This window comes from Onychomys torridus, chromosome 9, assembly GCF_903995425.1.
Source record: "Onychomys torridus chromosome 9, mOncTor1.1, whole genome shotgun sequence".
NCBI lineage: Eukaryota > Metazoa > Chordata > Mammalia > Rodentia > Cricetidae > Onychomys > Onychomys torridus.
In genome coordinates, this window is record NC_050451.1 from 66,295,623 (window position 1) to 66,311,958 (window position 16,336).

The 16,336-nt window shown below is 40.1% G+C and overlaps 1 protein-coding gene across 1 annotated transcript in view; it reads left to right on the forward strand.

Moving 5' to 3' along the window:
- Epsti1 (epithelial stromal interaction 1) overlaps positions 1–16,336 on the forward strand; it is a 105,297-nt gene that overhangs the window by 38,893 nt on the left and 50,068 nt on the right. The gene's annotated exons all lie outside the window — the stretch shown is intronic.

Below are 16,336 nucleotides of genomic sequence, written 5' to 3' on the forward strand. Positions count from 1 at the left end.
AAGAAACCACAGCCGCATGAATAAAAAAGCAGTTCCTACTCGGGTGCATTTCTCCTTCCCACGTTAGGGTCAGAGCTGGGAAGCTGAAGGAATCTGCCTTTGGCGAGTTTGAGACAGGGCAAGACGGAGGAGAAATTCTTGGAGTTTTCAAAGGTTGGAGGCTGTTCTACCCAGTCTTCTGTCTTTTCAAAGTCCCCCAGTGCCTTGACTTTGTGTGTTACTAAATGCTAAAGATCAGTCACCCTTTAATGTAAAGAAGAAAAGGAGGTCTTGCTCCCAGCCACTGCACACACGATCCGTGGAGCTGAATTCAATTACATGCACATTTTACTCCTGCTCTTTCTCCTGCTTATCATGAAAGTCCGGGTTAGCCAGGAAAAAAGGAAAGTTGGCTAGAAAAACGAGAGGTACCTCAAATTGATTTTTAAAGCCTATTGAGAAACACAAGAAGTATAGATGTGACAGGTTTTTTTTTTTTTTTTCCTTTTAAGAACATTGTGTTCAGAATTACTTTTTAAATTAAGGAGACCGATAGCTGAAGAATCGAATGACCATTATAGAGCTGGAAATGTGAGAGGAACGTCTCAGAAAAGGTGGATCCTCTGTAGAAAGGTCTTTATCACTTTTTCTTAGAGCCAGTTTATAGTGGGAGAAAACGTCTAGCAAAACTGTTAGAATCCTAACAGCGCCAAGATTTCACCAAACCGCTACCGGACCCTCTGCCTCCCACGCCCGAATGAGATTCTCTTGAAGCTGTCAGGCACAGGAACACAAAATAAAAACCAAATAAGCAGTTCTTTCAAACGAGTCGATACCTTGCCAGTTTCAGCATGCTGTGCTGTGTTGTGCAAACAGCAGACCAGGAACAATGTGTTTTTGCTGTTGAGAAGGGCCGTTGTGGACTTGAGTGGACTGTAAATCCAGCTGGGGAGGACTGGAGAAAAGGTGCACCATGGTCACCCTAGGTACCCCAGAGCATCGTAACATGCTCTTTCTTCACACCTTGTTCCTGACTCTGTTCATTTGCTTCTGATTATTTTTAGTGTTGTCAATTATTTAGCTAACAGGCAGAAAACTAGGCTTTTATTGACAACCAAAGGCACTCTCCTGAGTATAATAATGAAGGCAGTTTATTGAATGCCTGTGAGGTTGCTTTCTAATTGTACGCATTAATCTGCCCATGCAAGCTGGCTGAAAATACACAAGCAGATTGCACATACAGATGGAGCACACAGGATGGTTTTTATGAAAAGACCTCCACAATGCACTTCTGGAGCACTGTCTTTTCCTTAAAAATCGAATGGCTGTGACTATTGCCATTGGCAGCTGAGAGCAGACCCAATTAATGACGCATTAAGTTTGCCACCCTGGCTGGGGACATACTCCAATTTCACAACTCAGAATTAGTTCTAGGATTCTCAGACCTGAAAGCAGAGAGTAGAAATGGGCCTTTAACCTTGACATATTTTTCACCATGACTTTTAGTCTCTATTTACTGCCTATAAAAATTCAAATGTGTTTTTTTGGGTGTGTGTGGGGGGGGGCAGGAGGGAAGATAGTTTCCTATTAGCTGATAGTACAGAAGGATGCCCAGCTCTGAAATGACAGTGAAGGAGCCTCCACTTTTAATATCAAAGAGAGACTGTTCAAATTTAGAACATTGAGTAAAATAAATGTCAATATTTTAATTTTTCAGATTTCCTTTCCTTTCTCTTTAAAAAAATTATTCATTTTTTGAGAATTTCATATAATGTATTTTGATCATATTCAACCCAACTCCTCCCCTTAACTCCGCCCATCTTGCTACCCACTCCCCAACTTTGTGTCCTGTTTTTCTTAGTCTAATAATCTGCTGACTCCAGTATATTTTAAATTTTAATGGTAATTTATCCTAGGAGTGTTGTCATTTTTATAATTATGTCTTTTTATATTTTTAATTGTGTGGTTTTTTGATGAATTTTGATATGGATTGAGGTGTGGTCTTTTTTGGTATTTTGTTTTGCTTTTGAGACAGGGTCTCATCATATAGCCCTGGCTGTCTTGGAATTTGCTAAGTAGATCAGGCTGGCCTTGAACTCACCAAGAGCTGCCTGCCCTCTGCCTCCCTGAGTGCTGGGATTAAAGGTGTATGCCACCATACCTAGCTTGGTTTTGAGCCCACTGAAGAATGATAGTGAAGGTCAATAGGACCAGGCAATTTGCATGCTAGTAGTAGGAAAAATAGTATTCTTTGAAGATTTTCCTGGGAGCATATGAACTGGCTGTGTTTTAGATGCTTAAAATTACAATTCATCTCTACTGATTATTTACTGTAAGATGATGTGTTTATGTCACCTAAGAAGTACGAAGTGCTGGGCTCTTTCAGATTGAAGCAAGAAGCTGCTATGTAGTTGAAAAATGGGACGTCAGGCTCTGTGATAGATTCTGAGTCTTGAAAAACAAGTTTAATCTTTGGGTTAACAGAGCTACATCACCCCACCCCCCACCCCCAATCTGCTTTACAGACAGAGTCTTGGGTGGCTGAGATTTTCCAAAGTGACAGAGACAGTAAGTGATTCCGCCAAATTTAGGTCCCAAATTTTGGGAGATTTTGAAAAATAGATAATCAGAGGGCACAGGGCACCTCGAGGGTCAGGAACAGCAGGGCTGGTGGTGTGATGTGACAGCATGGGTTCTTGAGATGAGACTGTTGGAGAGGGCAGAGCAGCTCTTTTCCTGAGTTCTACATTTGGTCTAGGGTGGCAAAAGAAAGGCTGGGAAAAAAAAAATTAGTGTTTTCTCCAGTCATCAACTAGAGCAACATCCCCACTCCCCGGGTCCAACCCTGATTAATCCTGTGGCTGATCTCAGGTTAGAGGGGATGAGTGTTGTGATCTATCTGCAGTGCTCTTCTCCCAAGGTACAGTCTCCAGAATTGTTTGACAGGACCGAGAGGTTCGATTATTTAAAGTTTATTCATTTACTAGTGTATATGGTGTGTGTGTGTGTGTGTGTGTGTGTGTGTACGCACGCGCGCGCGCCCAGTGTACATGTGAAGGTCAGAGGACAACTTTCAGACATAAGCTTTCTCCTTCTACTCTGGGATCCTGGGATCCAGCTCAGGTTATCAGGTTTGTGAGGCAAAGCATCTTTCTTGGCCACTCAGCCATCTTGCTAGCCCAAGGATCTCAGTTCTTAAAACTGTGGTTGGAAAACCTTTTGGAACCAAGCCCATTCCCCAGAAGGACCTTACTCTTAACCTGCATGCGCCTCCCCCCAGCTCTGCCCAGGAACGTAGTAATATCAGGAAGTTTTACTCATCCCACCATCAGACTCATGTATCTCTTTTATTTCCACTCAGATCGTTATGCGTGCTAAGTTCCTCAGAGGCACATCTGCATCTCTTTCAGCTTCCCAGAGCTGAGAAGCCAGACAGGTCTGCTGAATACGCACACTTTGGCCCCAAGTTTACCTTCTAATCTGCTCACAAAACTTCTAATGCCCTTCATGGGAACTTCTGAAAGACACTTAAGGGCTACAGTGTTCCCTTGTCCATGTGGTAGGCTTTGATCCAACCCTTGAGTTTTATAATTTAGGTAAGGTGACTGGAAAGTCATCCTGTTCCTAACTTTTTAGCTTATGCTAATGAACTGAACTCAGAGATATAAAATCCCTGTGTCTATTTTGTTCAGAATGAAAGTGAACAGCTTATGAAAGGCCCCATCTGAGGGAAGTCCTTACTGATGAGTGTTAAATCATGCTGTCGTGGGAGGGTCACATCAGATTTCTATCCTGTAGCGAGCAGGGCCTCTGTCACCCATGTCCTTGGTTCTCTGGTGTTGACACTTACCGCATGCCTGTTTCTTCTGTGTTCCCTGGTGACCCCAGGGATTCCTACAACATCTTTACCAACCATCTCTTTTGTTGATTTTTTCAAATTCTGTCACACTTAGTTCTTCAATTTGTAAATTACATTGATTTATTTTTGTGTTTATCTTTATTGCATAGGCACATGCGTATGGAGAAGCCAGAGAGAGTTGGCCTCTCCACCATTTGTGTCCCAGGGATTAAACTCTGGTGGTAAGACCTGGCACCCTTACCCACTGAGCCCTCTTATGCCCCCCAATTTATGCCCTGTTGTCTAGACTCCATAGTTGAACTTTGGGGTACTATGAAGTGCCTCAGTAAGATATCAGAAGGAACTCACAGAATTTGGGCCTATGCCAGGTGAAAGGTCTGAGTTTTCTGGTATCAGGAATCAAGGTTGTTATATGAATTGTCTTATCCCTTTTAAAAATCAGTCACAGGAGAAGACCAGAGCAAGTCCATACTGTCACTGGCTAAGCAGTGACAGTCACTCCTTATCACCAGGATTTTGAGGTGTTTGGTCATTGTTATGGTTTGCAGAAGGTTTGCATGCTTTTTTAGTGTTCATACATTGTGGTGGGTTGAAAGAAAATGATTCCCGCAGGCTCACAGGGAGTGACACTGTCAGGAGGTGTGGCCTTGTTAGAGGAAGTGTGTCATTAGGGGATGGGCTTTGAGGTTTCAGAAGCTCAAGTATCTTCTGAAATCTTTAGGCCCAGTGTCTCACTCTCTTCCTGTTGCCTGCAGATCCAGATGTAGAACTCTCAGCTCCTCACCAGCACCATGTCTGCTTAAGCGCAGCCATGTTTCCTACCATGCTGGCAATGGACTAAACATCTGAACTGTTAAATCAGCTCCAATGAAATGTTTTCCTTTGTAAGAATTGCTGCAGTCACGGTGTCCCTTCACAGCAATAGAAACCCTAAGACAGACACGTTGCAGAGTGACTTTATACCTTATATCACAGTCATATAACAACCTCTTCCAGTGTTAATATTATACGGAATTGTTTACTTTCCACAGGAGCACACCAAAGCCTGGACATTAGTACTAGGTTCATTTTCATTTTTCTCTGTAACTGAAATAAGATAATTTTTGGTCAGTGTAGAACAGTCTAACTTAATTCTCTCATCTCTGGAGCCTACTGTTAGTGTCTCCCTCCTGGGAGGGAAGAGTATTTGGGCCTTGACTTCCTTAGTTCAAATTGTGACTTCTTTCCTCCAGCTGGAGAATGTTTTAGAGCCTCTTTGGGTCTCTGTTTCCTTACTACACCATGGAATGAGTGCTGATAAGCTGCTACTCATAGGAAGACTGATGAATACAGGCCACAGAAGACACTAACATAGTGCTCAGGGCAACGTGCTGGGCCCAGTAGATGAGCACAGCCAGGAAGAAGGAAGACAGAGCAGCTGAGCTCAGCCTTGGCCTAAGTGCTAGGCCCTGGGAACCACACTTTGAATCCAGGGGATTCGCAAAGGCGGCCCTGAGGCCAAAGCGTGCCCATGGTGAACATAGCACACCCTGGGGAAGGTATGTCCATCCTGGAGGCAAGTTTCCTACACAGCCAACTTTATCACTTCCATGTGGGTTCTGAAAGTCTCTCTGGAGAAAAAAAAGAAAAACAAAAACCACACACACAAGAAAAGAAACTCTAGACAAATAAATAATGAAACAAAGAAGGAGGAAGCCCGAGATGGCAAAAAAAAATGTCAAAGAAAATGAGATTTATGGTTCAAACATGTAACTGGCTTCCTTTTCTCACCTTTCCCCATTTTCTTCCCCTCCCTCCTTTCCTTCCCTGAGCAAAACCAGGATGAAGTTAAGAGCACGGAGGATGGTTGCACTAGAAGAGACCCATGCTCAGAGAAGGGTATGAGCTGCACTAAGTGTGGTTCCCTTTTGGGCAAGCACAAAGGCTTGTGAGCTCCTGGTGCCAACAGAAAAACTGGTGTGCATGTGTTTAGCTGTGCACACTAATCCACTGTGCAAACAGGATATATAAAAACAGGAGAAAGTGTGACATATGACAATTTAGTCATTACAACAAAAAGCAGAGTGTTGAATTTTTATGATAAAATATAAGAAAGTAAAATATTAAATCTAGCAAGCTAGTGCTTCCAAAAGGTATATAAATCATGTGTATTTATTTTTAGAAATCCTCTTGGGTAGCATAAAAATAAATATCTAATGCTGAGTTATTATGAGTAACATCTATAAAAGAGTTAAAAATCAAAAGCATGGAAAATATATCCATAAATGCCAGCAAAAGAAAGCAGATATAGCAATATTAATATGAGACAAATTGAATTCTAGGTGAAAATTGTTCAATATTTTATGAAGATAAAATACATAATCCCAAAGAAAATGAAACATAAATCTTCAGTAACATAGATTTGAAATGTATGTAGGATACAAAAATTAGACAAAATACTATTATAGTCTCTAATATAGTATATGGATTTGCCAAATTTTTCTTTTATTTAGGTAATTCTCCATAGAAATGAGTCAATCAAATAAGACAAAAAAGTGATACAAGGAATAAAGGCATTGAATAATAATTACTTCATATGATTTTATAGACACAGTGATGAAGCACTGTGTCCGGTATATGAGAACACATTCCTTGTGAACATTGCATTAACTTCTATAGCATTGACCATGGCCGAAACCTCAGAGACTGTTGGTATATTCCAAATGTCTCTTCAAATCCTGGATAACCCCAACTCTTGAAAAATGGAGTAAAACTAGAAATTGTACAGTAAGACATTTTAAAGTTGCAAGAATTTAAGTGCCCCCTTTTACTCTTTTTTCCTAGTTTTAAGACAAAGTCTTGCTATGTAGTTTTGGCTAGTTTAGAACTCACAATACCTCTGCTTTAGCCTCATGAGTGTTGGGGTTTTGAGTATGAGCCACTATGAAGAGCTTAAATATCCTTTTAAATGACTAATGTGGAAAACTAGAAATTAGTTTGTGATAAAAGAATAAGAATTTTAAAACTCTGGTAGGTATAGCTACATGTTTATAGTTTTGTAACCAATAGATAAATAGATCTATTAAATGCTACAGAAGATCCACAGGGAAATCCACAGTCATATGAGAATTCAGTACTTAAGACTTTAGCTACCTATGGAAACAAGTGTTTCTTAAAATCAGGGTCAAACAGATGGATGATTTGACAAATTGTATTGAACAAATACAGTTAGAATGTAATGGTATTTTATAATTTTAGGGTTTATTCCTTTTTAAACATTATAGAAATCCCAGAAGCAGTGAAGAAAAAAAAAGACCTAAGGACATAATACTTTTAACTTTATAATAGAAGGCATAGTGAACAAAATTACATATAAATAGTGGACTAAGAGAAAATGTTGCCTAAAATATAATGGGATAAAGACCTAATTCATAAAGGATTTTTCCACAATATGATAAGCCAACTCTAGGAAAACTGACAAAGTACTTGAATATGCATTTAAGAGGGAAATATTCAGAGAAACATAAATACAAATTTTATGACTTCAATGAAACGTATCAATGTATTGATAATCACTAGCATTAGGAAACATGCTTTCATTGATTGATAAGGAATACCTAGTATGTTAGCATGTGTTCAGCACTGCACTAGGTTCTGTATGTGTTGTGTGAGCAAATGAATGTGATTCCATGACTAATATGGAAATTTAGATGATGCTGCCAAAGGCATACGTAGTTGGTGGTCATTCCCTTAAAGGAGCATGGGGTAGAGAGATGTACAATGACCAATAGAAGTGGGGCCCAGAGGAATAAATCTCCTCAGTGTGATAGGGAACTCCTGACTCACTGAGAAGATGACATTTGAACTGAGGGCACATGTAAATTTGTGAACAAATATGTAGGATATGTAGATTTAGAAATTGTTATGTTACTACAAGCCATGCAAATGGATTAAAATCACTTAAGAGAGATTATAGATTTGAGAGATGAGTCAGGACCAAGGGTGGAGGAGCTCTGTCATTTAGAGTTTAGATTGCTGTGTAAGAATATCTGAGAAGAAGAACCGTTGGGTCATGGAAATGAAGAGACACACATCTCCACAGGGAGAGAACTGCCAGTTCTCCATTGCTGCTGAGAGGGAAAGTCAAGGCCCTGCCACACCAGCAACCAAGGAGGAACATTCTTGGCTCAGGGATCATCATACAGTGTGATTCACTCAGGCAAAAAGAAGCTGGCTTATTAAGAGTTTCAGTGAAAACTGGATAAGGGGTTGTGAATTCGATGAGATGGGCAGGAGCTAGACAGATCAAGTGGGCCATAAAGAAGCCAGATTTGTGTCTAGTTCCATGGGAAAACCACCAGGATCATCATCATCATCATCATCATCATCATCATCATCATCATCATCTCCATCTCCTCTTCCCCAGCCTCTCTTTCTCTCTCTCCATCTATTTTTCATTTTAAAGAAGTACCTCACTCAGGTAGCTGTATTGAGATGGTATCTGAGGAGATGAGAGGGAAATAGAGAAACTATGAATGACATTGTGTAGTGGTTTAGGTGGGAGTTTACAGTTGGCTTCACTTAGGGTGATTTTCAGGCAGAGAACAGATCAAATATCTATTGTTTGGAAAATCTGTATGAAACGTGAATAGGATATGCTGGTGTATAGGAGTGGAGAGAAGGAAGAATCCAAGATGTGTAGTATTGGACGTGTAGTGGTATCATTCATTGAGATGGGGACTATTAGGTATGGATCAAAATTTCAGGAAAAAAATACCAAAGTTTAATTTTTAAATGTGCTAAACTTGGGATGCCTGGGAGATGTGAAATGAGCAGTTGCACATATCAATTTTTGAGTAAATATGTGGGATGTATAAGTTTAGAAATTACTAGCATATGATATAAATATAAGCCATGAAATGCATAAAATCACTTATGATAAACTGCATTTGAGCAGAATCCCAGGGCCAACTATACAAGAGCTAAACTCATTTAGAGTTCAGGAAGATGTAGAAGTCCATCTGAGAGGCAGAGTATGGAGTGTGGGGACTTGGGAATCAAGTTCTGTGAGGAGGGATTTGTTAATTCTCCATTGCCGCTGAGACGCTGAGTGAGAGGAGTCCAATGTTATGACTATGAGGAAATCACTTGTGATCCTGACAGGAACTAAAGATTTGGATGAGAGCGGGGATGGAGCCTTATTGGAGTAGATGCAAGAGTTAAGAGAGATGGAATTAAAGATGCCCAACTCTTGAGTAATTTGAGAAAGAGAACGAAGAAATGCTGTAACAGGAGGAGGTTGTGGGATCAAGGGAGAGTTCCTAAAGTGTCTACACTTGTGTGAAGACACAGCAAAGTTCACGAGAAGAGAGAGGGGGATGGGACAGAAGGGAAATGAAAGTTCTTAAGGTCTGAAAGGGTAGGTTAATGACAATATAAATCAAGGGTTTAACCAATGGTTAAAAAGAGGCAGTATATACACACACTAATATTGATGCACACGTGAGGTTGGTCTTCTTTTCTATTTGCTTCTCCTTCCTACTTCTAACCCCAAACATCTGGTATGTTCCTTTCCCCAGGTCTTACTCAGGACCTCTGCTATAGACTCAGAGGGTGCAGGTGTTTGACTTGATCTGGGTCTGGCAGCTTTTTTTCAGACAAAATGATGGAAGGAAAGAGAGGAAGAAATAAGTTAAAAGCAATTGTGGGGATATTTATTTTTTAAAACAAAATTGGTTGTGATATAAAAGCTGTATAAAAAGTGAAGATAAGTGGAAGCTGATGGTCAGAAAGTAGTTGGGGGATGGTGATGGTAATTTAGAATCCCAAGAGAATGGGTACTTACTGTAGTGAGAATGGTTACTTACTGTAGTGAGAATGGGTACTTACTGTAGTGAGAATGCTTGAAGGAAGAGCAAGACATGATAGAAACTGTATCTAAGAATGAAATTGACTCTTTGGTAGTTTGCAAAGAAGACAGTTGTCAGTGGCACTAATGTCTAGCCTGTGAAACTATGTTGTTCAGGTCTGAAATGTTCCCTCAAAGCTCTTGTGATAAGGTTTGGTTTTTACTACAGTGACATTCAGAGCTGGGGCTTTGTTGGAATAGTTGAATTATGGGAATTCAGATCCAACTGATGGTGCCATCATTTGATAGACTAAACTTACAAACTAAGACTTAAGGTGAGGCCCATCTCATCTCTAGTCTTTTCTTTTCTCTCCCTCATGACTGCCAACTGCCATTAGATAAGCAACTTTATTCTGCCATGCCCTCCCCATCAGATATCCTGTCTTGACTATGATGGGACAAAGTGATCATGGATAGAAACTTCTGAAACATTAGCCAGGATAATCTTATCTCCTTAACATAGATTTCCTCAGGTATTTTTGTCATGGCAACTGAAAGCTGACTAGTATACTTTATTTGGTTGACATAGAGTAGAGAAAAGCTTTTAGAGGTGAGAAAGTAGAGAAATAGAGGTAGGGTGTGGCAGAATATGGATCTAACTCAGTCTGGGCCTGAGATTTATTCAGATAAGTGTAATGAATGGAAAGGGGGAAAGCAGTATAAAGGCCTTTACAGAGGAAAAGCAGGGTATCTGTGTTAATGACAGCAGCTGACACAGGGAATGTCTTGGTTACTTTTTCTGTTGCTATGGTAAAATAGCCTGATAAAAGGAATTTAAGGGAGAAAGGGCTTATTTAGGCTAAAAGTCAATGTTACTGTCTTGCATGGTGGGTGAATCACAGCAATGGGAACATAAGATAGCTGGTGACATTGCATCCATAGTCAAGGAACAGAGGGCAATGAATGTTTATGCTCAACTCAATTTCTCCTCTTTATACAGTCTGTCATCCTAGCCCAGAGAATGGTACCATTTGCAGTGAGTAGGTCTTTTTCCCTCAACTAACCCAATCAAGATCATCTTTAACATGCCCAGTGACCTATCCCCCAGGTCATTTTAGGCCTCATTAAGTTGACCATTGAGCTTAACCACTGAGGGAGGAAGGACAAAATCTTGCACAAATAAGAAATGTTTGACAAGAAAGCTGATGGGCAAAGAGGATGATATAGTCTTACTGTTATAAGTATTACAGAAACAGATGTTTTTTATAAATTGTGAGGCAGAAGCAATGATCTACCAGCAGCATGGGGACCAAAGAGGATGCCTGTCCCACTTTCAGGCACTGAGGAACATGCACATAAGAAATGAAATAGTTCCATTTAGGGGATACAATGGTTAATACTGTTGACTCAATAGATTCTAGACTCAATAAGGAGAAGCCTCTTGGCAGGTTGGTAAGAGATCACCTAGATTAGGTTAGTTGATATGGGCAGCACCATTGTGTGGCCTGGGAGTCCTGACTGCTTCATAAAGAGTGGAAAGCACCATCCCTTCTTCTCTGCTTAATGAATGTGGGTGTAGAGGTAGCTACCAGCTGTGTCAAGATCCTCACATCATGATGGATTATACCTTCAAACTGTGAACCAAACCCCCATTCCTTCCTGAAGCTGCTTTTGTCCAGTATTTTGTCCTATCGATGATAATAGACTAAACCTCTGAAACTGTAAGCAAGCCTCCAGTTAAATGATTTCTTTGATAACAGTTGCCTTGGTCTTGGTGTCTCTTCATGGCAGTAGAACAATAACTAAGACAGAAGTTGGTACCAGGAGTGGGGGATTGCTATGACAAGCCCAACCATGCTGTTTATTGGCAGAATGAGAACTTTAGGACCCTGGATTGGGAAAGTAGTTGGATGCTTTAAGCAAGGATTAATGGACTATAATAGTAGGAGCATGGCAGACAATGCTGACAGTAATGTAGATTGTGGTGGCCCCATTCAAGAAGTTTCAGAGCGGAAGAATATTAGTGAGTGGTATAGAGACCATTCTTGTGCTATTTTAGCAAAGAATAGGCTGCTTTTTGCCATTGTCCTAAACATCTGCCTGAGGCTAAATTGAAGAGTTTTAGATTAATGAATGGCATTGGCAGAGATTTCAAGACAGCATAGGATCGACTGTGTCACATGGGTATTAATAATCAGTCTTATGCAGACCTATAATGAGAAGGAGCAAGAGAGACAAAGAGAACTGTAAAGTGTACAGTTTGAGGAGAAAAGGAGTACCAGGAAATGTAAAGTAGCTAAGTCTCGGGCTCAGGGAGATAAAAAGTTTAAAGAAAAACCAGATGCTAAATGGAATAAAGGGAGTGGTGACCTTGGGGCAAGACCTTACCCAGCTAAGCTTCTAACTTCTGAAAAGAAATTAAAGAAAGCTTAAACAGTGAAGGAAACCATCAACAACAGGAAATTGATGCAAATATAATCAGAAAAGGGGCCAAGTTCTAGCCCCATCAAGCAGCAGAACTTGGCAGCTTCAGTCAGTCACATGATTCTGTCATTAGAATCAAGAATACAAGAAAGGAACTATGAAAGCCTCTGATGCCAGGCATGTGTCACAGGTGTCCCTGCATGTTGGCCTGGAGAGGCCATTGCACGAAACTGTAATGGTGAAGCCTGAATTGATTGAAGACCCCAAATCATTGGAGATGCCAGAGTCATGGGATACCTTCGAAGGAGAGCTGCAGGCTGGGTGTGGAATCAGCGCAAGAGAGATAAGGGTATTGTAGTTAACAAAGCTGAAAGGAGTTGGAGATCTGAAGAGTGCTTTGGCATCAGACATAGAGATGCAGAACTTGGAGTTCGCCCTATTGGTTTTTGTTCTGGCTTTGGTTCAGTATTTCCTCACTATGCTCCTCTTCCTCCCGTTTGGAATGGTAATTATATTCTGTGCCTTTGTATGTTGGAAACACGTGATTTGCTTTTTTATTTTTACAGGGTTTAGAGTGAAGAGATTGCCTTCAGTCTTAGAACTTTGAACTTTGGACTTTTGAAGTTGGACCGAATGTGTTATTGCATTAATATATGGTGGCAGGCCTATGGGGCCCAGGAGGTGGGATATAGTAGTTTGAATAAGGATAGCTCCCTTAGGCTCATGTATTTGAATGTTTCATCACTATTGAGTGGAACTCTTCCATAGGATTAGAAGGATTGGAAGGAAGTGTTTCACAGGGGGAAGGGGGACAGGATTTTGAGGTTTCAAAAGACCATGCTAGGTCCAGGCTCTTCCTCTCTTTCTCTTCCTCCTCCAACTATCTTTGCCTGCAGATCAAAATGTAGCTCTCAGAACTGCTCCAGTGCCTGTATGCCACCATGCTCCCTGCCATGATGATGATGGACTAAACTTCTGAAACTGTAAGCCAGCCCCCATTAAATGCTTTCTTTTATAAGAGTTGTGGTCACGGCATCTCTTCACAGCAGTAGAACATTTACAGTAGCTAATTCAGAAGTTCGGGGGAAACACCTTTCATATAGAGTTAAGTTTCAAACAATGCATTAAAAAAAGACCTTCCACCCTTTTTGTTTTGAAATCATTTTCACCTTAAAGGCAAGATATAAAAATAGTATTATTGCCATTAACACCTACATCTAAGAGAACTTAATTGCTTGTGTAGCTGTGGTATAATTATCAACATCAGGCAATTAGCATTGGTGCAGTACTATATATGTACAACCAACTTGAAAATTTCGCCATTTTTCCCTCCAAGTCCTCTTTCTATTTCAGGGTCTGATTTAGGCATAGAAAACATCTAGCCATCATGACTCCTTAGTTTTCTTCTACTTGTGATGTGACCTCATTTGAACAGCTTTCCATTCGGATCAGACTGACCTTTCTCCTGATTAGACGGAAGATATACATTTTAATAAGCAACACCGTAGAAATGATGCCATGTACTCTTGGTGCATCCTATCAGAAGTGCATGAGGCTTATGTCCTTTTCGCTTGTAATGTCACTTCGGCTGTTTAGTTAAGGTTTTCTGCACTTCGAAGGTGCTGTTTCCATGTGTGACTTATGTGCCTTCACTGAGATCTGTTAGATGATATGAGTATTCTGCTAGCTCCAACTCTTGCTGAGAGGGTTTATTAACATCCCCATGTAGAGCGTGTAAGGAAAATTTTATTTTTTACTTTGGTATTTACCTAGTCATTATTTTATATTTGAGGAAAATTTTTAAAACTTGGGCCTATATGGTGTATGTGTGGTGTATGTCAGTGTGTATGTGTGGAGGCCTGAGGAAGGTGCTATTACTCTTGAAGGGGTAATAATAATAACATTACTAGTATTATTATTAACCTTCTGATACAAGGTTACAGGTATAAAGTTGTTGGATTTCAGTTGAAGATCTTTTGTTTTCATGGCAGAAAGTTTCAGAAGGCTGAATGGAGGAGGAACAGATATCCAGAGAATTATACGATTGAAAAATTGAGTGGTGATGGGTGATGGGGGCGTTTAGTTTTCCATTATTATAATAAATTAATTGAGATACTAAAATTAAAAGTATAAAAAATTCTTTGGCTCACAGTTTTGGAGAGTACAATCCATAATCAATTGCTTTGGCTGCTCTGGGCCTGTGGCAATGTGCCACACCCAGATGGAAGTACACGATGGCACAAAACTTAATCTCCTGGCAGAGCAAGAGAAGGGAGAAGAAAAGACTGGAGTCTCACGATCACCTTCAAGGGCACATCCTCGAAGACCCAAAGCCCTCCCTTTAGACACCTCCTCTAAAGATTCCACTACCTGTCGATATCATCTCCCTGGGGACCATGCTCCTAACAGCCTTTGGGGAATGTTTTCAATCTCAGCTTTCTCACTGGGTAAGTCTAGGTTCTTTGAAGGTGCCTGAGATGAGTAGAATATACAAGACAGTAGATTGATACTCAGTGGAGGGAAGTTGTTTCAAATTGCTAATTTCAGTACACATAATTTTAGGGGTGATCTTTATTTACATACAGCATCTTGGCACCAAGAAGAATGACTTAAATATGCATGTCTATATGAACGTATGCTAGGAAATAATTATTTTGTAGGTATATATCTTACTGCAGTGTTATGCTTATATAGATGGTCACTAGAGTAACAAATATTCGTCAGTAAAAATGTGGTAGGACTGTATTTAGCTGGTAACAGATTAAGTCAGATATTTCAGAATTAATAGGGACAAGATCCAAAGGATGATATTAATTTTAAAAAGTAAGAATAACATAGAATATCATAATATTCCATATAGGGGGAAAGTATTACTGTTTAGGGAGGAAAAGAAAGCTATGATAAAAAAAAAAAAAAAAAAACAACAAAACCCTAAATCAACAATTTAGAAGAGTATGCTTTCCATGTGGACTGATAAGGGCTGGTATGTGACTCTGCAGTTAACTTCTGTCCTCTGGCAGTGGGAAATTCAGGCAAATGGAGCCTCTACCAGGCTTAGCAAGCATCTCCCAAGCCTGCTTTGAGTGCCACCATCAAACAGGAGGAAAGAGTACTCAGAATCACGCAAGTAGCTATAAACGCACCACTCCAAGCCTGGCCCATCCATCTGCTATCATTTTTCAGCCCAGAGCTCAGACATAGTGGTGTCTAGTTGCACAGGAGCAAGAAAATGCCATCTCCTCTATGCCAAGGCATAGAGAAACTCACTTGAGAAGAGCTGGCCTTTCTGCTTTCTCCTAAGTACCATCCCCTGAGGAAACCACTCCTCACCCGAGAAGCTTCCTAAGCAAATGTTTATCAATTAATAGGAAATTGCCCAGAACGATACCTATGGAATGATTCATGTTGAGTAAAATATTACATAGGACATCATTATTTTATTCCTTAAACTTTTCTATTTTTATTTTCTATTCCTTTTTATTATATGCATGTATTACTTTTCTGATGAAAAATTTAAGCATTAAGAAACCATTAAATAAGTGGAAATAATTATTTTAAATACATAGTTAATTTAGCAAAATTTATCTCTCCCAACATTTCTAGATCATTTCCTTGTGATCTTGTAAATGGGACTTATATGTCTACTATAGCCCATTTTCTCCTGGAGTCTTATTACATAGGCTTTGCTAGTACCAGAAGATGCATGACTATCTTTTGTTCACACCCAGTTATAGGAAATGGGCTCATGCAAAATAATGCTTCCAAAGTACACAGTGGGGTCTCAGGGTATACACATTGCCTGTGTGAATGGAAAAGCGATTCTCACTCACCCAAACTTCACAGTACCAAAGTTAGGTTTGGGAAGCTGTCGGAAGTAGGGGTAGAATGTCCTGCTAACACTTGCATAGACAGTTTCTAAGATACACCAATGTTTTATTTCCAAATGTGTTCTATAATATGAGTTATTCATAAGCCAAAATCATATGGATCTATGATAATTATGTGTATTAACTATCCATCTGCATTACTGTGGTAACTCTTAAGACCATGGTGGATGCTTTTAAGACTCAGAATTCCAGATTCTATTCCAGACATGCTGGAATGTCTAAGGACTGAGCCCAGTGGTCCCTAAGGCTCCATTGATAAGTCTCAGGTTTGCAATCATGTGGGGAGGGTCTTCCGACGGACATTTGGAAAACTATTGTCCTAGGAAGCTATGATGGAATTTGCTTGGAATTTCTTTTCTC